Here is a 27380-nt window from a genome sequence, read left to right as displayed (position 1 = left end):
CTCATTCTTTTCTTTTTCATCAAAACCCTCTTCAACCCCCCTTCCGAGTACTTTCCATCAGTACTACTACTACTGCTACTACTACTACTTCTATTTCTACTACCACCTTCATCAACCTGGTCTTTTCCTTTCTTGGTTGCTCCCTTTACAGTTGCCCGAACCAGTTCGTGTAAAATGATAAAATGATTTAGCTATATTTGGCTTACTCTCTCTCTCTCTCTCTCTCTCTCTTTCTTTCTTCCCTGGTCCAGTCTTTCATGAAAAAGAAAAAGAAAGAATAAGTAAGTAAGAAAGAGAGATAGATAGTCTACCTGCACGTTCTTTCCTTGGAATTTAATCGACAACCTCCTTCCAAAAACATCCAAGAGACCTGTCTGGCCCCACCATCTGGCGTTCTCAACCCGATTAAATCGTTCAATTTTGTCAAGAGTCAACTCCTTTTCTTCTACTTATTCTTATTCTTTAGTTTTCGTTTACTTTTCCATTAATTTTTTAAGTAACTCGGAAAAATAAGACAACGAGATAAGATATGTTGCGGTAATTGTTTTGTACATTGGATTTGTTCCAAAAATTGATAACAATATTAATTTTTTTGTAATAATAATCTGAAAGAAAGATATTTGAGCTTTGAGATCGTTAAAAATGACTATTATCACGTCATTGATTAAATATTTTTATTCCATATTAAATAATAAAAAAGTGACAAGATTTTTCGCAACCCCTACAAATGTTCACAAGTCTATTGTAATCTGTATATCATTGAATAGAAACGTGAAAAGTTCAGAATAGGAAATGAGTACGTTCGTATTTATGGCAAATATCGGCATCAAAAAATAATACAAAATTGGAAACAGTAGAGTTGTCCTACATTTAGATTCGAAAATGGATCACCTAAACATAAAAATGTTAAAACACACATACATTTGTTCTGAAAGAAAAGAATAAAGATAAGATATTATTTCTGTTCATAAAGGTGTTATCCAATTGGTAGCTATATTATACTGTTAGAAAATGAAGTTGTCCAGAGTACCGTAGCATATTCATCAACGTTGTATTATATTACTTGTCATTTTTCTACCAAGACTTATCCAACATGGATATAAGAGTTTTCGTGGAGCTCGTTATAGCTTTATGCTCGGTGTCTCGGAAATATTCAAGCGAAACGACCCCGAGCTGGCACGCGTTTACAAAAGCGACAGTGGAAGAAAGAAATAAGTGTTAGAGAGACAGAAAAAGAAAGAACGAGGAGAGAAATGGAGAAAAACTGAAAGAGAGATGGTAGGTGAAATGAAGGGTGAAAAGAAAAGAAAGAAGGGGAATGTTGAAAAAAGGAAAACGAGAGATCGTTCTTCGACTATGTTTCTTTTAAAAGCCGTTTTAGTAAACCTTACTAGATAGGAAAACAACGGCAATGCTTTTTTACGTGTTATAAAATATTTTCCATGATTTTTACCGTAATATTCCTATTTCTCTTCAAATACAAACAATCTATACGTATTTTTGATCTTATTATTTCTTACATTTTACATAAGTTTGATCGATCAACAAAATTATATAGAATCTTTTCTTCAAAATTATTATCTATTCTGGTAACATGTAAAGACAACAGGTATATACACGAAAATAGTTTTCTTTTTCTGTATTTTCTGTATTTAATACTTTAAACCCGATTTTTTTGATATATTCTCGTTATTTTTCCAAATAAATACGAGATTGGCTGGTTTGATAAGTTTTAAGCCTCGACAAAATAAATTTATTCTTTTTTTTTTTTATAAGTCATGCAAGTTTTACGTGTTTCATATAAAACGTGTCTCAAATATAAAATAATATAGTAAAGTTGGTCACAAATGAAAGAACAAACATGGCTTCATTGAAAGACCAAACACACAGGTCACGTGTAGAAAATTCGACGACGAAAAAAAAAAAAAAAATTGTTTGTACGCTATGCTCAATATTTTTCAACTCGTTCACGTAATTAATACTTTTTGAAACATTATTCGTAGTAATTAAATTATACTTACTATTTTTGTTTTTAATTTTTTTATTTTTATCGAAATTATTTAATTTCTATTGTAAGTATGTAAAAAGATATTGAAGTTTTTTCTATTTGAAATTGAAATTATTGAATTAGTTTTGTTTCATGTCAATAATCCTGTTTACGTCGTTTCCAATAAATGATATCAAACCACCGGATATCTGCTTTCTGGATTAATCGTTTCATCCAGTCTTGGATTAGACGCGAATCGAACCCTGAATGCAGTTGTTGCTTATCGATCGGAAACTCGCTATAAATAGCACTGAGACTTTTAATACGTGAGATAGTTCCTATCTGCATCAATGCTGAACTCTCAGTGTCCTCTATTCCTCTTTTACACAGTCTCTCTCTTTTAGTCTTTATTTCTCTCCTTTTTACACCGATGTATCTTTCTTTTTCAACCCTATCCATACACTCGAAATCTTTCATCGTTCCATTATTCGCAAGGTGCAAGTAGAAAGAAAGAGAAAGGGAGAAGAAAACCCCCAACGTTGAGAAGGCTTCGTTCGTAATCTGAACGACACTTCTACGAAGAAAGAAAAGCTTTTAGAAAAGCTAACCCAACCCCTTCTCATTGATCTCTTTACGCTCGTATGCATATCGGAAAATCAGCAGACATGATCGAGAAGCATGGATCTTCACATCCCATTCTTTTCTCTTTCTTTCTTTCCTTTTTTTTCTTTTTCTTTCTTTTTTTACGTTTTACTTCTTTAGTCTTCGATAGATAAAAGATCGTTGGATATTTTAGATTAACTCAATTTCCAAACACACACACACACACATATATATATGTATATATATATATATACATGTGACGTTAACCATGTTAAATATTAAACGAATTTTCCAATGATTTGCATGCATGATATATAATGTGTCCGTATAATCTCCAACCTAATTCACTAAATTCGTTCTCTTCCTAGTGGTATTAATGTTCTTCGAGTATACGTATACGTATCGCGAATCTTTATTGTTAGCTAAATCAAAATTTTATATCGAATATTAACATTATTAAATATATACTTGAATACAAATTTGAACAAATGAAATGAATAAAATTATGGTTCGTTAAAGTTTCGTTGAATTGTCTTTTAAATTATTATAATTCTTTAACATTACTAAAAGAAATACGGTAGTATGATTTTTCTCGAAATTAGAAGACAAAAAAGGGATTATGGGATAAGCATAAAAAGTGGTAGAAAATGGAGGTAAAAGAGCCTCGTTTCGTTTGGTTTCGTTTCGTTTTGTCGTAACGCACAGTACTCGTATGTTCTTATCACTGGAGAAGATTTTCTTGCTTTACCCGAGTTAGCACATTACGTGTTAAGGTTGAACGAAGGAAAATGGTAGCTGCCTTTAATTTCTCTTTTTACGTGTATCAATCATTCCTCTTAATTTCCCACGGGCGTCGTGTTGACCGCGAATTTAGTTGGCTTACGGGTTTCACACCAAACGAAATTAAATTCGCGAATTTTTTTATATATACACACACACACGCGCGTTAAAAACATCTGTGATACTTTCTATTTTCATGTTAAAAAGCTTCTTTTTCGTTGGCCAATTAGTGATAAAAATCAGTACTTTAACAATATTTTTTTTCTTTTCTTCTTTCGTTTGAGTAAATTATTTTAAATAATTAAATGTGTCCCATAGATGGAAGAAAATTTTTTATTCACAACTAATTGGACTATTATTCGTATTTTTGATATAATACAAAATAGAAGAGATAGAAAAATAGAGACAGACTGATATGATAAAAGAGAAAAAATATTTTATTATACTTAAATATGAAAAAAATTTTACACAGGTAGAAAAGAATTTTCTAATAATGGATTATGAACCATATTTTTGATATGGTACAAAGTATTAAATAAAAGAAAAAAATATATAAAATAGGAAGATCAAATATTATCTTTTCTTTTTATTATATTTAAACATAAATATAAGATTTAATTAATAGAAAAGAATTTGATTTGAAAGTATTTGGACTGTTAATCATTTTATTTTCGATATAAAATGTAAAATCGAGAGAAAGAGAAAGAAAAGAGAGAGAGAGAGAGAGAGAACAAGAGAGAAAGAAAAAACAAATATAAAAAGCGAAATCAAATATTTACTTTTCTTTTTGTATTATACAAACTTAAATAATGTAAACTATAAAATTAATATGTAGTTCTTTCTTTATTTTATTTCCTGTTTAAATACACTATCGATCTTACAATTAGTAAAAGGAAACTCCACTCGAAGATTGAGAGGAAACGATATTTCGTTGTTTAAATATACGAAGTTCCTTTATGCATGATTTCACTACGATCTCTATCAAAAACAAAAGCTGTACCCATCGGTTGACTATGGGGGGTGGATCCTTCTGCTATTGGTCGATAATATTCATAATCTCCTTCCCTCTCCAAAGGGGTGTTACTCTTTTATGATATAAATATGTGAAAGATAGTCTTTAGTCTTCGAGTCAGTGATCCCATTCTTACGATAATTATCTACACGTCACATAATTTGAAGCATTGTACGATCGTAAATCGAACTTGTACGATAATTTACGATAATTCAATATGTCTTGATTTTGTTTTTGTTTTGCAGCGCACTCAGTTATAAAATTTGTCTGTGTGTACGATAATTTTACTAAGAACCCGATAATTTTACGGCACTGTGTCGATCAGACAAGCAAAAGTTTCTGGGATCACTGCTTCGAGTCTTAGTCTGTTAGTTCTTAATCTGTATCAGACTGCATATCTGTATATCCGTCTGTATTAGTCCTTAGTTACAGTTTGTTATATTCGTCTGCGTATTTTATCAGTCAGTTTATTAGTTGATTAGTCAGTCAGTCGGTCTTATATTCATAACTCTTTTGTATTCTGTATTTTTGTAACCACGCCACTTTTTGTAAACTTTTTGTAAATACCGCTCAACATCACATAATTAATTAAATAAACTATCACACATATCATATATATCATTCATCATCTTCAGTTTTATTTCTCTCTGCCTGAACCCCACAATAAAAATGTTTAAATGATTAAACAATACCTTTTGTGACCAAAAAAAAATTTGATTAACAAACAGTGTAACTCTAAAAACTAAAATTTTTATGAAATAAAAAGAGAAAAAGGTAAAGACATATATGAATTCAAATAAAAAGAAAGATAAAACATTTACTTTTTCATTTCTATTATATTAAAAATACATGAATAAAAGTTTTAAGCTATGGTACAATAATTTTATTTCACTGTTGACTGCACTTTCGGTATAATAAAAAAGAGAGAAACGTATCGAAAAAGTTATATTTACCTTTTTCTCTCTTTTGTTTCCTAAGAAAAAATAAAATAAATAACAATTTTTAATCGATACAAAATAATTTGATGAACCGTCACGTGTATCAAAAAAGTTGCATTTTTGATAGATAGAAAGAAAAAAATAAATGTAAAACAACAGTGATGAAACATTTTTTAAAAATTATTTTCATACATTTAAACACAAGTAAAAGTTTCGAAAAAAAAGAAACAAAAATTTATGACATGGCAAAAAAAAAAGAGAAAATTAAATAGAATGAGAATAGGATATATATATAAAAAGAGAGAGAAAGAAAGAGAGAAAAAGATTTATATAAAAAGAGAGATAAAATGAGATAAAGCGTGTTTATCGTGGATTGTCAAATCCCGTGCGTGCACATCACGATTAATGCGATCGTGTTCGCGAACCAACGTTGAGGATGACGTTGAAATCTTAACGGGAGGGCGACAGGAGGGACGAAAATGTTCGCGTGTCTCTTTGAAACCCGTCATATTTCTGTTAGGCACGTTCGACCGAGAACCCCGCGAACGTCTATTTATCGTTCTTCCTTACGTTTATATCACCGCTTAATTGGATCTTTTATATTTTTCCTCCTTATTTCCTTTTTAGGCCCTTTTCTTTTCTTAACGATGTAGTAATATTCATCGAACTCCGTCTCGTACTCCTCATTTATGGAAAAACGCGATCGTAAATAATTTCCTCGTCTTCTTCATTCCCAGATCTCTTCCCTTTCCCCTTTTTATTTAACAAGAGTCGAGATAAAAATTAATTTTAGTTCAAACGCGCGTTGGGAACGTGTACAATGTCAGATAACATGATTTGTCTCATTAAAAATGAATACAGTTGATGCACGACATCATAATTTTAGAATGTAATCAATAATGTATTTATTTTATGAATTCAATGTTTCGGCTATAAAGTTACGTCGCTCTGATGATTCATTTAGTCGATATAAATTAATCGTTTCGGGGAAAAGAGATATATGTATGTTGAAATATTGTATTAAACAAATTTTGCATGTATATTTATAGATAAAGACGTTTATATATAAGATATTAAAAATAGACAAAATCTTATCGGATTTTGGTGAAGAAAAAATTAAAGAAATATATATATCATTATTAATACTTATGATTATTGTCAAATTATTTAAAATAACATATTATTTGCAAGTTATTTTGTCAAAGTAGATCTAGTAAAATTCAAAGTTATCGTATTACTTATAGATATTAGTCAAACGGACAGATTCATTGATACCATTATTGAAAAATGATGTTCTGTCTCGAGCATGAAATGCGTGTCTATCTTCATAAGATTCCACGATGACTGATGATCCGATTCGAATGTTTTACCGAGTATCGTTTCTCGATCTTCCGATAATGTTCTGAGTCGAACGATCGTTATTGAACGAGCATATGCTATCCGGATGAATTTATCTTCGTTGGAAACTAAACTGTCGCCACTCTTAAAAATTTATATTTCTTCTCTTATATTGGAGAATTTTTTAGGTTCATCTTACATGCCTTGTAATCAGAATTCTATTAACATTATTTATTTAATATATTTAAAGAATCAATTCTTCCTAATATTTCTTATCAGAAATAAAAATAATTATTCATATTTCTAATAAATAATTAAATCTAATTTTAATTATTGCTGTAATATTTATTAACAATGTTACAAAAACAAAATGAGTCAAAAAGTATCTTTTATAATAAATGAAACAATTGATAATTTATAATATATTATAAAATCATAATTTTTAATATGCTGAAAATGATTTATTGTTATATCAATACCTGCTCATAATTTCTTGATTACAGATATGGAATTTAAAGTGAAGAAAAAAATAATATTTAATATTCAAGAATATTAAACAGTAGTTTATCTATGTATGCATGACCACAGAAACAATTGTTTTCGTTCCTTCCGTATATTGAAAACCGAGAAACACGAAGGGAAATCAGTAACAGTTCCTATATACCACGGTCTCATCTGTTTCCAAAACGTTAATAGATTTGGGAAAACAGTACGCACAATACGAATCGCGGCTATCCACAGAAACGCAGAATTTTCGATTGTTTCGTTCTAATGAAGCTCCCTGGACAAGCGTTGTCTATAAATTCCGCTTAATTCGTACGAACCAATAAAATTCGAGCAGAAGGGAATATTGTCGGATGTTGTTCTACAGGAGGATTGAACTGAGAACGCGAGAGAGAATACGCTTGATAACAAGTTTTTATTATGTTTTATTAATGAGTTTTCATTCACCACATACCAAAATATATTTTCCAATGTTATTTATTCATTTTCAAAAATCCTATATATATAAATATTTTAACCAATTATTCAAAGCATATTTCATATTTCGGATAATATTCCTTTTTTCTCTCTGTTTTCGTTTTTAATATAATTATCTAATTTATTAGATAATTCGAAAATAAATATTTGTTTCCCTTTTTCTTTGTATTTTGTTTTAAATAATAATAAAATATCGAACGGTATAATGTAATTGAAACAAATTAATAATTTAACATTGAACATAACGTGGTGGAAGTATATATTCTAACAAGTTGGTCGATATTTTACTTAGTAAAATGAATAGAATCCCTAAAAATACGCAGAGACATTCATACATATTTAAAATGATTTATCAAGGGTCGAAAGAAGGTGGGTAAGCGTCTCTTTTTCTCTTTCTCTTTCTCTTTCTCTTTCTCTTTCTTTTTCTATTCTTTTCTGGCATTTTGCCACGCCATCGTTTGCTTCCACGCGACCGCGTTTTATTTCCGTTCGTCTCTAGGAGGTCTCCATCGGGAGCTTGCTCACCATAAATACGCGTGAAAAGATGGTGGGGAAAAGAAAGAGAAAGAGAGATAAAGAGAGTGTGTATAGACGCGTATGTGTAAGTGAATGTACGTGAAACACATATCGGGTCATGTGTTTGAAACTCGTAAGGATCGAAGGAAAAGTCGGAATCGGCTAAGAAAATCGCAACGGTGCGTCGTTTGAGTTTACGAGTGATCGAAGGGTCTATAAAGAATAGCTACTACCACCTTCCGCGACGATAAATCTTAACGGCGTTCTTATTCAATGAGAGATCTTGCCGGAAAACTGTGATCGTTTATCATCTTGATAAATATTCCTTTGCCTTAGTTTCGCATCTTATGTTAGAATGAGAAATAAGAAAATACTTAACGTTTTATTATATAGAGTTATATCAAGAAAATGGAAGATGGCAACTAACAAGTAAATCAAAAACGATCTGTTAATATTACGATGTGAGAATACTTTTCTTTTTTATACGAAAATAGTCAAAAATTTATGATATCGGATTAATGTGTAAAACGATTTGAAGATTTCATAGGTTATAAAATCGATTAGAAAATAGGTCAACGACAATCTTAATAATTCCATAAAAATAACGAGAATATAATAATTGCAAAGCATAGGATGACAACAGGTGTACAAGTTATACGATTTAAACATTGTATTGATCGGCAACTAAATTAGAAAATAAGATCAAATACGATCTTAATTATTAAACGAGACTTTAAAGTATGTGAAAATTGTTAAACAATGGACACTGGGTATATAGAGAGCATGATTCGAAAATTCCATTGGTCATGAACTCGATAGGAACGATGATACAGTGATACATCAGTATACGGCGGAAGTTAAATGCTGTGCCACACCGGAAATGATGTTGGCCAGCTCCGCGTGCTTCCTCTTTCCGAATATACAAGAGAAAAGGGATAGACAGAGAGAAAGAGAAAGGGAGAGAGAGAGGAGGAGGGCAAATTCGATCGTGCATCCTCGAACCGTACCGAAAACCACTGGCAGGATTTCAGTACTGCTAGCAATGGAACCAAGCGAACAAGAATGAATTTGTCACATCGATCGGAACATCGTTTTCGTCCTCAGAGACATAGTCCTGTGATCTATGTATTTTAAACGACTAAATCGATTAAATGTTTCCAAGTTAGCTACATTTTTACAATTACCGTTGCTTACACGAAATGGCGGACAACTCTGTTTCCTTAAAATGGCGCGGATAATGATAATCGTCATTTTAAAGAACAAATTATATAACATCTGATATATTTAAAAAAAAAACATAACTAGCTTTTTTTCAAAAATTATAGACAATTTTGTTCTTCAAAAATAACAAATAACAAATCATTTGAACTGTTTGAAAATTTAATATCGCTTTTTTGTTTGTTTAAATGGCGTCGCCATTAATAGCCCTTAATTAAAAGTAACAATTTCTATAGAGGATACTTTGAATGATCTAATGATTCAAAGAACAATGTAGAATGGTTCGTTTTCTCACGAACGATTAAAGATCGGTCCAACGAATAATGTCAAGGAGTCCGGATATATCGGAGAGAAATTTCTACGGTGGATGTTCTCAAAGTGGTGGGAAGAGATCGAATAGGGCGGGTTCTCTTTATTCGAGCCCGTCGAGTCGGTGGAAAATAAAGTGGGCACTTTTATCGATCGACGTACCAGAGTCGTTTCGTGGCTACCATTAAATATCTCCTTTTTTTTTTATTTTTCTTCTTCTTTTCTTTTTATTTCTCTTTTTAGTCTATTCTCTCTCTTTCTTTTTTTCTTGTTCTCCCCTTCTTTCTTGTTCTTCACACCTTGCTCTCTATCAGCTGAAAAAAGTAATCGAACCCTCTGTCTTTCTCTCTCTCTCTATCTCTTTTTTCTTTCTTTTTCTGTATTTGTCTTTGTCTCTCTTTTTCTTGTTTTCTTTCTTTTTCTGTTTCCGTTTTTCTCTTTATTCGATCTCATCGAAAAGGTACGAGTCGATGCGTATCTATCTCGGTTTCGTACCCATGATACAGGATTTCGTGTATTTCTTTTTATTTTTTTATTTTTTTTTTTGCTACATTGTATATATAATATAACTTCGATCAATTCTTTGAAATTCTCGTGGGAATGTGAAAAGCAAATCGATGCTATAAGATAGTTAGGTAGGTAGTTATCGATGAAACCGGTTCTTCGCGCAAATCCCTTAAGCAAATGTTAATAATTATATCTTACGATATTTTCCGTATCTATCGTGAAGGAAATGAAGTTATGAGGTACAAGTGAATAAAATTGGAATCAAAGTAAGGAAAGAGAAATTTTCAATATTTTTTCTTCTTTCCTTTCTTCTCTGATCATTTTTTTTTCTCGTTTTTTTCTCGATATCCTCCTTTTCAACGATTTTTCCTTTTCCTTCTTTTTTTTTTCTTTTTGCTTCTCAATTTCCTCATGACGATGTCCTGAAATTACGAGAGAAGCTGGCCAGCTCCTTGAAATCCAATTCATGCACTCGAAAAGATCGTCGATGTCGTATAATGAAGTCGTTATACGAAAGACATCGAGTTTGAAGTTCACCTTAAGGTTCTCCAGTCGGTGCATAGAAATGGTACGTTCAGCTCGTTTCCTTCCTTATAAAAGAAGCAGGTGATATCAGAAAGAGAGAGAGAGAGAGAAAGAGAAGGAGGAAGAAGAGTAAGAGGAAGTAGAAAAGTCCTTCACTACAGGACTATGAATCCTAAGCGAATCTCAATGAGTTTTTTCTGACTTTTTTGTTTCAGGTGAGTCTCGTCCTCGTTTTTTTTTACTTCTCTTCTGACGAATTCTTCAAAGGGAGGTTATCAAGAATTAGATGATCGCATTGTGAGTACAGATTTGCATAATTTCCAATCATCAAGGAGATGTGTTCGATATTTAGTCTATCACGTTTCTCTTCTACCACGTTCTATTTTCTTTCATTTTATCTTGTTGTTTTTATCGATTTTTTATTTTCGTGTATTCTTTTTTCTTTTGAGTGAGAAAGAGAAAGAGAGAGAGAGAGAGAGAGAGAGAGAGAGAGAGAGAAAGATCTTTGTAAAGCCAGCAGCACACGGCTTCGTTTTGTCGGACGAATTCTCTCGGCGTCCCCTTTATGGCGTCGAGAAGAAGCACGTTAATACTCTTCCCTATGAAAAGCGGCTTTTCACCGGTGACCTCGATGCACCAACGACGGCACGGTGTTTACTGTTGGCTTTAGCGGTGACGCGCGAATGAATTTTCTTGTCTTCTTCATCCTAATGGACCCTGGCCGTGCTAGTATCATAGTTATCTTTTTCCTTCTCTCTCTCTCTCTCTCTCTCTTCCTTTCTTTGTTTTATTTCCCGTGCAACAAGCGGTTTCTCTTCTATCCAATATCTTCTACGCAAAGTAATTAGCATCGACGTGAGATTATAATTAATCCTGTAAAGTAGAAAAAAAAAACAAACAGTTTTGCTTGAAATTGATTATAACACCATTAAAATATTTGTACATTTATTTTTTTTTCACTTATTTTCTAATCCAACTAACGCACATTAAAATTGTTTACATTGTACAACAATAAAAAATCGTATAATTTTTTTCTTAAAAACTTACAAGGGGAGAGCAAAGAACAAAGTTCATTTTAGATGGAAATTAAAAAAAAAAATATACATAGGAGAACTAAAAAGTTTTAAGCCCTAACACTAGGTAAGTTGGAAGATTTTGAGCTCAAAATTTTTTAACCCACCATCGTGTATTAATCCCAGGATTATTAAACGACTTTTCGCGTGTTCTACTATTGTATAGAATTAAAAAGAAATTGGTATCCTGTTAATTCAGTTCTACTTCTTGTTAAATGCATCTACATCATCAAACATTAGATAAAAGTAATTGAAATTAGAAATTATGAAGAATAGATTTGCCTTAAATAAGTTTTCCAAAAATTGATTTGGTATGATCGACCATCCGATTTAACTATCATCCGATTAAATATTTGAAAGGGATGTCATTTATTTGATAACGTTGGAACAGTTTAAGAAAGATCTTTAGTAAGTAATATATTTTTGAATATGAGGTAGGAACAAAGAATATGACGTCGAACAATTTTCATATTTTAAATTGAATGAATATCGACGTATTATGTTCAAGTTGGTTATGTCTATTTAAAGTGGTTTAATAATATTAAAGACGATCGTAATTCGTAAAACAATCGATCCCGTTTTAAAGACGGAAACGAATAACAGAACATTTTCTGTATCTAATCGGTTGGATATATAGGAGTTACGATCGTGGATAACTAAACTAAACTCTTCTTCCTTCGTATTGTCGACTCTCCGTTGGAGTTTCGGAATCCCTTTTGGTGGACTCAGCGGGCAGCAGCTCTGGCGAATGGCGAACGGGGCATTGCGATACATCACGCAAAGGCCACAAATCCCATCTGGCAGTAAACACACAGCATGCACCGGGGAGGACAGCAACGAGTACTAGCTAAAGAGGGAAATAGGAGAGTCAAGTTAGATACGTAGATACTATATATTATGATCTTTGAATAACTTGGATTTACCTTTCTCTCATGTAAATAGTTAATAATCATCCTAAGAATATTATAAACATTTTTAATAGAATAAAGAAACTTTCTTAGTGATCGTCGTTGAACACAACTTCGTGCTTGATTAGATTGAAATCAGCTAACAAGTTAGTTCAACGTATTATTTGATTATGTTTCTTAGGCAACCAAGTTAATGTGTATTCAACATATACTACATAGAATATAACTGGACTCTCTATCTGGTACACGAGATCAAGATCGAATCACTTATCTGATTGCGAGCAAACTTTCCTTTCTCCTCTCTTATACGTTGGGTGTATCTCGCTCGTCTAGGTAAACTTCGTAGAAGCTAATGAATAATTGCAGGACGTTTCGCCAAACGAATTTTAACGAGATAACTCGTGGATAAGAGTTAACCTATAGAAGAACGTTAAACAACGAAATCGATGAATTTTTTATTATCGTTGCGTCGAATCGAGTCGAGTCGAGTTAACCCTTTAGGAGATGGTCAGAAAGTCGAAAGAGAAACGCGTGCCGTCGTATTAAAAGTGACTCCGTCTCCAAGGGGGGTTATAGGACGAAAAGAGAGATATTTATGAGTCACTTTCCTGCAACAGTTGGGATCCAGAGATCTGTTAGTTTCGACGTCGAGTTGCTCGATGATGGATCGAAGGTTCCTAAGAGTCCAACGATATTCGCCGTTCTTTTGCCGTCCGGGTCCAACTCCTGGTGTGCACCGATAACGTTGTCGGGTATTTCTCAAAGCTCTCTCTCTCTTGTTTTTTTATTTTTTTCCACTGGTAAGCGAATACTTCAACAAAACACAGCTCACATCCTGCTTCACGAATATTCTCCAGTAGTTGACAGGATATTCTAACAAAAAAAATTCTAATTCTTTCCCATCATATTTTACCCTTTCTCGAATCTATTAACTTTGCTAAGAAAAAAAAATCAATTTACATTTACTATAATTAAACAATATATTAATATATCTTGATAACAATAATAATTATACAATTTTACGATAATTTTCTATTGTTCAGAATTAGTAAGAATTTCTCAATCGACCTTGAGACACAAAGTTCGTGGTTCAAGAAATATGTATACTTACAACATTGGATGATTGCGCACGGTCCCAGTTAAGAGACGCATCGGTCACAAATCACAAATGCCGCGCACGTCGGAGTGCAGGGTTCGTGCTGAAGGAGGAGATATCGAGTCGGCATCTCTGCTCGAAAGAGTCTCTCTCTCTCTCTCTCTCTCTTTCTTATTATCTTTCTTTTTGTATCCCGCGGTCCTTTTCTCGCGTGGTCCGCTGTTCGTGATTCTCGAGCTAGTGATAAAAATGTGCCCAGACTCTCTTTCTCTTTCTCTCTCTCTCTTTCTTTCTTTATTTCTTTCTTTCTCTTTATCTTGTCCTTCTCTTTTCGAAGAGATGGGTAACGTGAGGAAGGGAAAGGAAGAAAAGAGGGACGAGTTCGTGTCCTCACTCTTCTATATCTTTCTCTTTCTATGTCCTTTCTCCGTGTTCATGTAGTAAAGAAGAAGGAAGAAAAGAGAACGTTCTGCCCGGAGAGTCTTCCCTCGAGGACTACAAATAGCTTGTCAGTTGAATCATAATAGAGACTCGGGATCGCGGAGATAATCTCTCACGAGGATATCTCGCCACGGGCTCTCGCGAGATCTAGATCCTGAAGTAGGAGCAGTCCGTGTCGAAGCGAGCAGGATTTCGTGATCGTTCCTTTTACTTCTTTCTTTCATTCCTTTTTTTGCTCTTATTTTTCTTCTTCTTCTTCTTCTTCTTCCTCTCAAAGTCCCATAATTTACATAGGTGGTAGTAAATATATCTATATATAGTTGAATGAATATCCTTCGAATTCGCCTGAACAAATATCATTTTTGTTAAAACTTTATTCAAGCTTTTTCTATGGTACTGTCGACTTTTTCGAAGAAAAATTTCTGTCAACGAGAAATAAGTTTGATATGTGTTAATACCAGCATATATTCCGTTGAAAGATCGAATCTCTTGTGTTGTAATCATCTAGAGATTATCTCTCATGAGAATTATAACCTGCGTGTGTATGTATGGAATGGATTCGAGAAACTTCATGCAAGTAGACTCGAGAAGGAAGAATCGATTGTAACAAAGGGCACTGAAGGGAATTGGTACCGTTGATGTCTCGACAGGATGCAAGATCTCCTTCCGAAGATTCACGATCCAGTCGTTAACTTTGCTCCCTTGATTATAGTACGAAACAACTCCTCCATTCATTATACACGCTGATCTAACCGAATTCGACCACTCTCTTTCTTCACTGTCCCTTAATTAATTAATCGTTCGTAGGATCGATTCGAACGGAGAAGCGTATACGCTTTAGTCCTTCTATCATCCCTTTTGCCTTTTCATTATGCTCAACGAACAATTGCATCTGTTGTACTATGGTAATTTTAATCTCACGAGTTACCGAATTTATATGATTGTTATAAGGTTAATTAATGAATTAAACTTTATAATAACAATTTATAATTTAATTTAATATTAAAACCATCGTAACTAATCAAAGTTAATTGTTAAAGTAAAATAATTATTTCTATATATACGAGTTTTTAAATATAATATATATAATTTATTTTAAACGAGTATTGAATAAAAATTTAATTACAAAAAAAAATATAAATAATGATTTCTATTCTTTTTGCGTAAAGTATTCTATTCGATTATAAAATAGATTTACATTAATTATTATGACATTTGGAACAATGAGTAGACTTTTTAAAAATTCATATACATATTTCGATAATTTGTATTCCTTTTTTTTTTTTGGTCTACGTAAATAACAACGATCATCGAAAATCCTAAACGATAAAGAACAATTCACGGAATAATAATAGCAAGAAGCCTGGAGGTCACACGAGATAATCTTCAAGAGGATAGTCTAGCAGTTGAGTTCACTAACTTCGATCGTTTGTAGTTCAGTTGAACTAGGGTGAACTCCCTATGCAGCTATGAAGGCTCTAACACCACAGGAAGTCTAGACCTGATTGTCGTCGTGACCGATCGTCGTGTAAAGTCCAACTTCATCTTGCACCACCTTCATCGAACGTTAACATTTTTTTTCTCTCCATTTCCCTCTTAGTATTTTCTCTTTGAATGACGTCATCACTTTTTCACCTTTCGACACAATGACTTTACTTACGATGAGAACATGAAATATTAACAACCATTACATCCTGACTTTTCGAAACCAAAAAGTGAAAAATCATACGAATAATTTTTCTATGTAAAAATTAAGTCACATAGCATTGTTAAAAATAATAGTAACAATCTTTTTTCCGAAGAACAATAATAACAAACCTTTTCTTTTTTTTATTTAATATTTAAAAAGAAATAAAATCTCCCTAAAAACTAAGCTGATACAACACAACAAATTAATGACAAAAATTTATCAAAGTATGAAGAAATATAATGTTTTAGTTTTCTTTATCTTTTCTTTATTATTAATAATATTGTAAAAAGATCTAAAAATCCAAAATAAAATGTTCAACCCAGAGGAATTTTTAAGGTTCACGCAGTAATTAATAACTGAAATTTGTTATATAAAAAAAAAGAGAAGAAAAAGGAGACAAAGATGGTATAGATAAATAAATAGATAGACGGATAGATAAAATGAAAGTAATTCGTTAGAAGATATCCGAGGTCCTCTCCCTTTTTGTGGTCGTTCTTTCCCGAAAGAGTTGGCACCTTAAAGAGTAAAGGAACCCGTGGGAGAATCGGTCTCTCTTTAGAACCTTCTTCTTCTACTCTTAACGCGAGCTCAGCCGTACTTTTCGTCCAGGATTTATCGAGCTAGGGAACGTCTCCCGAGGAGGAGATTGCAGTAACTTTCGCATTATTGCACGCTCCTGGCAACGGTCCCATTGGAAGATGAAAACGTAAGGTGGACGACATTACCGTCGGAATCGAAAGGATGGCCACTTTTATACACGATGCTTTCGGTCAACGGCATATAGAGAACCTGAGAGTTCATCCGATTGCTATCGTGTGTCAGATAAGCTATTCGTTTATCGGGAAACTAATCGAATTGCTTTCTATAATCTCGCTCGTAAAATCACTTACAATAGAAACTTCTTGTTCAAACCGATATGGAGATTTATGTGTACTGATAAGGTTTGTTTAACTATTTAATAATTATAACGCTATAACACGTGAACGCTTATTCCCATTCTATTGGAGAAACATCGAAGAAACTGTCTAAGTACAGTTATGTTTATGTTTTTATATAGAAAGTGAATGAATTAGTGTAATCGGCATAGAAAATTTTAATCGAGTGTTTTCTAAATAGTCTTCTGAGTTGGTCGGATGAGTATTGTTATTTTATTGCAGAATTGGGATGATTATCTAGTCTAGATTTATAGTTTTTACTTACAATTTAGTCCTTCTATTTCAACAGAGACCGGTAACTTATTTAGGTCTTTATGGATTTCATCATTTTGAATATACCATGAAACGTTAACAATTGTTCCAAGTATTATAGATTGCAGTGATTTCAATTTCTCAATATGACTTTTAACTGTCAAAGTTGAATTACGTTGATCTAAATAGACTTTATAATTGCTTTACATAGCAATTATTTATTTTTGATATTTTTCAAAAATTTAACTCAATTTTTACGACCACTGATAAACGACCAAATCGTTTGGAAAAAAAAATTTTTACATATTTTCAAATAATAAATGATCATTATACTTTCAAATTTGTTTATCTTCCTAAGTTTTACCGTTTTTCGTCGTCGTCGTCGGTGTTATCGTCGTTGTGTTTGAGGATCATCATTTTCCAGCTATTTTCACGAAGGAAGATCAAGAAACGTAAAAGGAAGAATCCTCCTAGTCGAATTTCCTGGACGAATTTCAAGATATGGAGTAGAAAGGGTGTTATATATTATTTACCATACGTCTTCGCGAGGTCAACATTGTCGTTGGATAATCGTGATCTATTCGTTCTCGTTTCCTCCCACGCGACAAACGTTATTCCCATTTCGAGCTCGTATTCCCTCACGTCTACATAAATCATGGTTGTTCAGTTTCCGTGGTTACCGGTACCAAAGTATAAAACTCTAACGTTCAGCCCTTTTCTTTGACCTAGTAAACATGTTCCATATTTACTTTCTACAATTTCCAATGTAAATTTTTCTACAAACACCTTCAATCCAATGTTAATTAGTACCTTTTTCTTTATGTTTTCCTTGTATTTTCTTTTTTTGTACCTTCGTTAAGATTATTCCGTCTTTTGATATCCTTTTATTCCTTTCCCTTTTCCTTTTCCTTGTTTTTTCTTTTTCAAGGAAAAAAAAAATCTCAACGTCTTTATTTGAAAAGCACAATAGTTTTATTTTCAAAAAGATATCATCGTAGGAGGAAAGAAGAAAGAGAGAGAGAAAGAGAGAGATCAGAATTGTTAGCGAGGAAACGAGCCGAGTAATTTGACTTGGCAATCGGAAAAGGGATAGGCAGAAGAAGAAGAAGAAGAAGAAGAAGAAGACTCTTGGTGACTCGGCTCTTTTCCCAACGTTTCTTTACGTATTTGCTTGTGCACTGGTCTTGGATACGATTTCAAAATTAAATGAAATACCGTACTCCCTTCATCGAGACTTTCCAAGGAAACTTTTCGTATTCTCGAATTACTATTTTTCTATCTTTCTCTATCTCATGCACGATTCACGAACTCTTCTTTAACCTATCGAACAGCAAGATACCTAAAACGAAATATTTAGTTTCGATTCAATATTTTTTTTTTCCTTTTGTTGTCGTTGCACGATAAAAAACTATCGATAAAAATTCAGCTTGATCATTGAAGAAAACGAATAAGAATAAGAAAAATAAGAATAATAAAAAGGAAAAGAAAATGTAACGAACACTTTTGCTGACTACTGTCAACTTACCACGATGATGTCAGAGCGATCAGAAATAATTGGCAGGATGATTGGATTCAAATACTAACGATCAACGTGTCCTTCGAAAGTTCTACGATCAAAGAACGTGCCACTTGTTCTATAATGAACATCTTGCTGATCTCATTATCCAAGAAGAAGAAGAAGAAGAAGAGTATGAAGGAGAAGGAGAAGGAGAAGAGAAGGAAACGAAAGGTAGTATCATCTGATTCCAGGGAGTTGTGTTCTTCGCGCAAAAGCACAGAGGCAGTTTCTGGAAGAACGACTCTTCTACATCCCAGTTTGGAAGTTGACAAATGGAAACAATCTCGTAAAAAGGATTCTCTCTTTCTCTTTTTCTTTTTCGGCTCACTTAGAAAGGACACCTTAATTTTTATAATACCGAACAATGGTATATCGTAACTTGATAATATATATTCAAATTAAACTCCTATAGATAATGATTTTAAAATAATCTAATTGATCCTTAATATCAGGTAACCTCATTTTTATTTCATAATATTGTGATGCAAGTGTGATTAATGACCATGTTTATTTATAGTGGAGGAGAGGGAAGAGAGAATTTCATAATTATTACTTTCGACAAAATGTGTTTATATATTTTCTTATCTCAGAATTCAACAAAATGGATATCAAATTGAGGAATATTATTCGTACGAATAAAACATTTTCAGTTGTCACCACAGAAGAGTTAATAAATGTCATTTACGTCACTGTAAAAGTCATTCTATCTTACTTGTTCTCTTATCTACATACATCATCAAGATCGAGAGATAAATTTGAACAGTGGTGATGTTAAAGAAGTAAAAGGAAGAAAAAGAGAGATAGAGAGAAAGAAAGATGGGGGTAGGAGAAGAGGGTGGGTGGGGGGTTTTAAAAAGGGTGGGCACGGCGGGCGCCACCGTGACAAAAAAGCTCGCGCGTCTTCTTCCCAGATTCGACTCAATTAAGTAAGCCTCGGGTTCTCTGACAAAGTACGACATCATTGTTCTTTTATGGGCGGCCCTAAATAAGTGAGTCCGCCAGCATATTGAGTGGCAAAGCGAAGAAAGGATGAAGACAAGCGTGGCAAAAAAAGGAGAGCTCCATGCCGTTGGTAGAAAGAGCTAAGAGTGGGTAGAAAGATAGTATGAGAGAGAGAAAGAGAGACTATGAGAGTAAAAGAGAGTTGAAGGTGCTTCGCAAAGAAAGGGAGACGAAGGGAAACATCTTGTCAGTCACTCAGCGGGAGCGTCAGGTCTTTTCCATTGGCGTAGCTATCGAAAATCTAACAAATTTTCCTTCTATCAAACACAAACTGATACTATTATTAAATCATCTTTCAATTTTCTAATCGAACTCATAAATATATTATTTATATTAATTTACTTATATATGTGTGCCAATATAATTATGAAAGTGGTCTAAGTTATATATCTCTTATTTCGAAATATTTAAAGGATAACATTTAAACACAAATAGATTCTATATAATATTGAAATAACAAACACTATCTTACGATTAATTTTTGACAATAACGTGAAAATTACATTGAATTAATTTAATTTAAAATAATTTGGTGTAAAATAACTAATCAAGTTATTTTCTTTTTAAATTTTGACTTAGAATTAGACCACTTTCATAATTATGGGCACATATTTACTATATATGTCATTTTTATTTTAATAAATTAATATATCAACGACTTAATGTGAAACTGGATATGATTTCTCAATGTTATACAAATTATAATGTTCGTCGTTGTCCTATGAAATAATTCAAATATCGAAGATAATGGGGGAAGAGTAAAAGTAATACTATATATGTAATAATATGAAATTTCTACGACAATGCAACCAACCTTCCAGACTTATTAGCAAGAAACGCGTTTCCAGTCAGCGATTTCTTACCGTCTAGTCGCAACATCTTAAACGACGATCGAAGACAAAGAGGAAATTTTTGAATGATTCGAGAAAAGAGATAAAATTTTATATTTTTTGTTATTTTTTTCTTTTAAACAAAAGTGACGAGCATAAACGAAAGAAATAAAGTGGGGTGGAAGGGAGGTTTAGAATGTAATAAGGGTGAGAAAGAAGAGACTAAAAGGAGAGAAAGGGAAAAAAGTACGAAGAAATGAAACGAAATAAAGGAAGATAAAGAGAAAACAAGAAAAAGAAACCTTAAGAAAAATCGAGTCAAAAAGTTGAAGATTAAGTGGACGAGATTAAAAAGTTTATCGGCGATATTAAGAAGATCGAGGACATCTTGCAGTATGGGTCGAAGGGATCATCGGCCGAAGGACGAAGAGGAAAAGGAACGAAAGGGGAGCAACGAACCGAGACGGCGATAATGCGACGTTGTATGCCGAAGCAATTCGTGGGATCTCGTTTTCTCGTCGTAACGTTGGCCACTGAGTGGACCACACAGAGAATACGAACGAACCGAGTCATTCCTGATGACTTGCAACGACAACCGAGAATGAGGATGAGATAGAACGAAGAGAAGGAAGAAAAAGAGGAGGAGGAGGAGGAGGAGGTGGAAGGGTGAAGGTGAAGGGTGGTTTACACGCAGTTTCACTGTCTTTTCGTGGCTCGTCATTGACGAGAAAAGAGAAGAGTAGAAAGAAGTTTAAAGTTAAGTAAAGTGAAGCGAAGCGAAGTGAAGTGAAGTGAAGTGAAGTGAAGTGAAGAGAAGTAAGGTGAGGCGAAGTGAAGAGAAAAGAAAAGAAAAGAAAAGAGGATGCCTATATAGCTACTCGAGCAATAATTAATTACCGATCCTGCCGCTACAGGATTTGAAAAAAAGAAAAAAGGCGTAAAACTGCTTTTACCTTGTTAATCGTTTATATTGTGCGTGCGAAAAGTGAATCGCGTGGGTCGTTGTTCCTTCTTTTATTCGATATTATTTTTACCTGATTCATCGAGGGTTTGTTATGATCTTGGTTCTTTTTTTTTCTAAATCTTTTTTCTCTCAATCATCTTTAGAAAAATTCATTATAACGACTAACTTTAGTTAATCTTCAGTGAATTATTCTTCATCTAATATCGCTACGTAACTAATTGCATTTCTTTCGACGCTAATTAAAAGCTACGCGTCCTTTTTTTCCTTTCGTTTTTGCGAATGGTAGAAAAAGAGATGGAAAAAGAAAAGAGGGTGGTCGCGCATTTTCGCAATGAAAAAGAGAAGACTCATCCTTGATAGAGAAAAGATACGCGTTTACCCGTCACGTATAAGCTCGCGCGTTATCTCTTCGCCAGTCTGTCGTGTCTCTGTAATTAAGCGGACTTTACGAGCACCCTCCACTTGTATATGCTAATTTTTCAAGTCGTCAAGCGGTAGCATTTTAATTGGATTCGTACTGCTTCTCTCGCTTCTGGATGACACTTCTCGAGAATTTTCGTTTTGGTAACGTGGACAATTTTCGTTTTGGGTTTGCTAAGAATTTTCGTATTCTACGTTTCGACCGTAATTCGTTGTCCTTTGAAGAAACTCTGCTTATCACGACTCATAACGAAAGTGTACTTTAATATTTCAAATCCAAAAAGAAAATACAGTTTTGCAAATTCTTTCAAATATATAAACTACGTCAACGAGTTCTTGCGAACACATTTACTATTTTTTTTCTTTTTCTATATTTTACATATATTTAGAAAAGTTCCTTATTTCTTTTTTCTTAATAGATCGTTGACACAAAATAATTTTTTATTTTTTTTATATTAGTTAGAAGATCTAATAATAATAATATTTCTAAATTTTACCAAAGTAAATCTTCAAAAATTAATTAGAACAATTAAAATTATATCCAGTCTTGATTAATCGATTTTTTTTTTTTTTTCCATTAAGAGAAGTGTCCTTTTCTACTAATTCGTTTAGTTAAGTTTACTTTGTTTTATCTTTTCCTCTCTTCATTAAGCACAATTTCTGTTCGATAAATTTCTGACCCTTTTGAGAAAGATAGATAGGTAGAAAGATAGATAGATATAATAGTTAGATAGATAGACAGATAGATAGAGGTATAACGAGTAAGAGAGAAAACTTTTGAAGGATCTTCTCAACCTTTCGCGGCTTCGTCGAAAGCAACTATGATATTTACTGAGAGATAAGTAGTGCTATGTTCGCTGTTCACGAGTTTCACAACGACGTCTTGAAATCGTCTAGAACTTTGACTCACTCTCTCTCTCTCTTTCTCTCTCTCTCTCTCTCTCTCTCCATTTGCTTACACTCCTCTGACTTCTCAAGGATCGGAATAATTACGATCGCAAGCAAAGAGTATAACTGGGTGTTAGTCTAATCAGCGTTCATCGTTAATAATACGATTAAGTTAGAGTACTCTTGATGTTCTTAACTAAATACTAAATAGACACTCAAAATTCAACTCGACCTTAAACCCTTTAAAGAACAAAACATTTTCCTTCTTTTTATTTAACATTTTCAAGTATTTATACAAAATGAAAAGTTCATTTTTCTAACAAGTATTAATAATATCGACAAAAGTAATACATCTCAAAGGTGTTACTCGTATTTATTCAACTACGTTACTTACGTACTCAAGATCCAATGAGTTCAGAAATACGTTTAAACTTCAACAAACGTTACGAATGATGACGTGAAACCTTTCGTGATATACTAGCAACGGATAATTATACCCCCTTCTTCCTTCCTAACCCTTTCATCCTTTCAACTCTAGTCCTCTATTAGCTACTTCTAGAAATAAGACGAGCGTAGAATTATGAGAAGTCCAAGAGAGAGAATTTCTCTTTCTCTCTCTTCTTCTTTCTCTCTCTGTCTCTCTCTCTTTCCTCTTTCTCTCTCTCTCTCTCTCTCTCTCTCTCTCCTTTACTCTCTTCAAATTTAGATTCGAAGCAAAGTTTGTTGACAAGAATCGAGGAAGCGTAGAAAATAAACCAGAAACATTGACGTAAGAGAAAGAAAAAAAAATATAGAAGAAGAGAGAGGGAGAGAGAAAGACAGAGTTGAAAAGGAGTTGCTAACTTTGAACATTCACTCGTTTGGAAAGTCAAATCGTCGATTCGCAAGCTCGTTGTTGATTGCTACAAGAAAAATCAAATTTCAAGTTCTCCGTAATGTTTTGCCACCTGGCAAATAAACGACGACTGAAGCCTAAAATACATTACCTTTATCTTTCTACGTATCTTTCCATCTTTCTCTCTCTCTCTCTCTCTCTCTCTCTCTCTCTCTCTTTCTGCTTATTTTATTCTGAAAAAGTAGTATTTATAGAAGAAAATAATACATGGGTTAAGTAATGCAAAGAAAGTAAGTAAACAAACGATGTTTCAGGATATGTGTAACGTAGAGACTGTAACTTACTGATTTATTAAAACCTGAAAAATTACGAATGTTTGTTAACTTTTCGCTTTTCCTAAATCGTTCGAATGGAGATTGCATAAAAGAGAAAGAAAGAGAGAGAGACAGAGAGAGAAAAAAAGAAAGAAAGGCGAGCGAGAGAGCAAATAAGTTTGGAAAAGCTCGAAAGGGTCACAAAGTGGAGTGTAAAAGTTCGGTGAGGAGGTCTTGCAACAACGACTCGAAACTTCCAACGAGTCTCGACGAGGAATTACCATTAATTCTATAGAAGGTAATGAGCATCGAGCTAGATTCAGGTCAACGAGAACCCTTTTTGCTGGCTTGGAAGGCAAAACCTACGTTACTTTTTCGAGTTGTCGAGTAGACTAGAAGAAAACCAAGAAGAAAAAGAAAAAGAAGATTAAAAAATAGGTGGAGGAGGAAGGGGGAGGGGGAAAATGAAGTCATAGAAAAAGAATTAAAAAATAAAAATAGAAACAAAGAGAAGAGCGAGAAAGATTCACGTGATAATCGTCGTCTCATTGATGCAATGGCAAGGTTAACGGAATTACACATAGGTCTTTCTCTTTTTCTTCATCTCTCATCAAGAGACTACGTGCCGAGGAACTCGAGTTTTCCTAATGGTACACACATACCTAGATACTACGTGGATAACTGTTTGAACGAGTACTACATACTTGATGGAGTATCGGTACGCAAAGATAAACGTAGTGGAAGGTCTTCATTTTAAGTAAAACACGTATGTATATATTCATGTACGTACATATATATATATATACGTATATGTGTGTGTATATGAGCACATACATTTAGAAAGATCTAGGGTGAGTAGTGCGACTACTCATGAATCCAACCTGGAATCCACTCAAACTTTTTAACAAGGATTTGAAGAACATACGTGTACGAGTGCCATCCGCTGCTGCTAACGCAAAGAGATGATGGAAGACTCTGGAGAATCTACGACGAATAGACCACCTCGATTTTCACAAAATGTTTCCTCATTGACATATTATATACATATATATATCCGGATAAGATACGTGAAGATATTCTATTCCGTAAAAAATAGAACATATACTATTATTATATCCAACAAAATTGTCTAAGCAATATCACGATAAATTGAAATGTTAGATCGGTATTGGGGATAAAATGAAATTTTAATACAATTTTTGAACAACATTGAATAGAAGAAATATAAGAAATTGGTTAAAAGATAAGAAATTGTAAAGGGTGAAGAACACTTGAGGATCTTTCCGAAGCAATTCGAACACGATACGCACAATGCAGTATTGTTACTCGATGAAGCTAATCTCTATTGGGGGCTACTCTGAACCGGATGGAATTCCTTATGGCGTCTCACCACCCTCCCAACCTCTTCATCTTGCCTCATCTACGTATAAGCGTTGTCGTCTCGAAACGCATCCTAGCCTAGAGAGAGAGAGAGAGAGAGAGAGAGAGAGAGAGAGAGAGAGAGAGGTGAGAGAGATGGCTCTGATTCCTGAGGGCCTTGCTGCGGGCCAATGCTGCGGGCCAATCCTGCAAGCCTACCGACATTGAACGCTTGATCATTCAGGACAGTGGCCTTTGCTCCTCGGCATTATGCCAGGAACGTAATCCTGTGGTGGCGATCGAACAACTCTCTCCTTTCAATCCTATACACTCACACACATACACACACCCTCTCTCTCTCTGTCTCCTCTTTCCTTCAGTAAGTGCTTTTGATCGGAGCTTACGATGGATCTTACGCGAGCCACAACCCATTTAGCATGATGCGTTTCTCCAATGGCAGATACATCGACTTTCAGATTATTCATTGATCTTTGATTCTTGATCGTTCTTACAATTGCAAGGTCACCGACATCTTCTTGTCAATTAAACTAACATTTTTTTTTTTAAATTATAACAATTGTTCATTGACCTAATTCATAAATTAAATAAGATACTTATTTATATTATCACTATTTAATTTATATAATTAAAATTAATGATTTCTTAGTTTTTTTTTCTGCACAAAATTCATGATGAATTCTTTATTCGTTAATTAATTATTATTTGAGTTAAATATTAGATAATATTAGAATAAATTATTAAATAAGAAATTATAATAGTATTGAACTGTAGTTCGTATTTATTATGATCGTTATATGGCTTGACATAGACGGGTTGCTGTTCCATTTCTAACTATAGAACTTAACTCTTGTTATTCGTGCCATTCGATTGGATCGAATATTCAGGATCGGTGTCCAAGATGTCGATAGCATATCTCGAACGAGCCAGACGGATCGCGTGAAGACGAAGGGATCGAATGGATCGATCGACACGTGGATAAGACGTCCTATAAATTCACCATACAACCAAAGTGTTTTGACTTCAGGTGGCTCCTAATCCTACCTAATAATTTGCATGTTCTTTTCTTTTTCTTTTTTTCGTTAATCAGTTGACTCTTATGATCCTTGCTTATTCAAAAAACAGAAGGACAGTTGTTTTTTCTTTTTTAAAAATAATTTTTTTCTTTTAGCTAATATGTCTTTCTTAATAAGTCTACTTGGCCGATGATGCACAAAATGCGTAGGTGAATTCTCGAATATTTTCTTTGCGCATTAACAAACAAAAAGTACTAAACCGTCGACAGGAAATAAGTGGGTGGAAACGTTTAAGGATCGTGTGGCTTATACAAAAGGTGTTGTGATCTTTTCAAACTTTGTAGCTCAAATACATTAACCTAAATGTATATACTATATTATAGTTTTATTGTACATAATATCAAATATTATATACATATATTTTACTATATATATATATATATTAATTGGATTCAATTAAATTATATTTTCTTTTTCTAGATATTCAAATTATTAGTATTATAATTTTGAATAAAGTTCACAAACTTATAGATATTTGCTTATTTGCGCATTTTTTATTTTAATAAATATTCATTCTCCGAGATAAAATTAAAGTCCCTTGAGTTTTCTATAGAAAGTTTCCAAGCGTTTTGTATTGGGTATCATATTTTTTTACATTTTTTACCATAATTTCAAGATAATTATAAAAATGTGAATATTTCTTAAGTTCGTTACATTTTCGTATTACCATTAGAACAATTACAATTTTCTAGTTACAATAAAAAAAAAATTTTTTAAATTAATAATTCAATAATATTGTGCCGGATTTGATAAAATAAGAAGAAAGACGATATTTCGATATATCTGTCTTACGAAAATACAAAAAAAAATAACGATTGAAGAATCGCTTGGTAGCAAGGAGACAAAGCTCAAAGATCTGAAACATCACCCACGCTATTCTGAACTCGCTTCGTCTTCGTTTTCGCACGTTTAAAGCCGCTCCTTCAGCGTTTCTCTTGCTCACGAAAGTCCAGTTTATCGTTTGCCACGAAGCGAGCCTTCTCGTAGAACAAGGAGATCGTAGGCGG

The 27380-nt window shown here is 33.3% G+C and overlaps 1 protein-coding gene and 1 long non-coding RNA gene across 2 annotated transcripts in view; both read left to right on the top strand.

Annotated features, from left to right (window-relative positions):
- The window catches only part of alpha-Man-Ia (alpha-Mannosidase class I a), a 297026-nt gene that overhangs the window by 132750 nt on the left and 136896 nt on the right, over positions 1-27380 (top strand). The gene's annotated exons all lie outside the window — the stretch shown is intronic.
- The window catches only part of LOC149032250 (uncharacterized), a 66235-nt gene that overhangs the window by 20343 nt on the left and 18512 nt on the right, over positions 1-27380 (top strand). Inside the window, exon 2 of the long non-coding RNA XR_016176926.1 lies at positions 10930-11011. This is a non-coding gene — a long non-coding RNA (uncharacterized LOC149032250). The remainder of the gene's footprint in view (positions 1-10929; positions 11012-27380) is intronic.

The sequence above is a fragment of the Polistes dominula genome, unplaced genomic scaffold (assembly GCF_049000335.1).
Source record: "Polistes dominula isolate Pdom_NZ unplaced genomic scaffold, Pdom_raw_medaka contig_33, whole genome shotgun sequence".
NCBI classification, from domain to species: Eukaryota; Metazoa; Arthropoda; class Insecta; order Hymenoptera; family Vespidae; genus Polistes; species Polistes dominula.
This window is presented reverse-complemented; position numbering and strand designations above follow the sequence as displayed.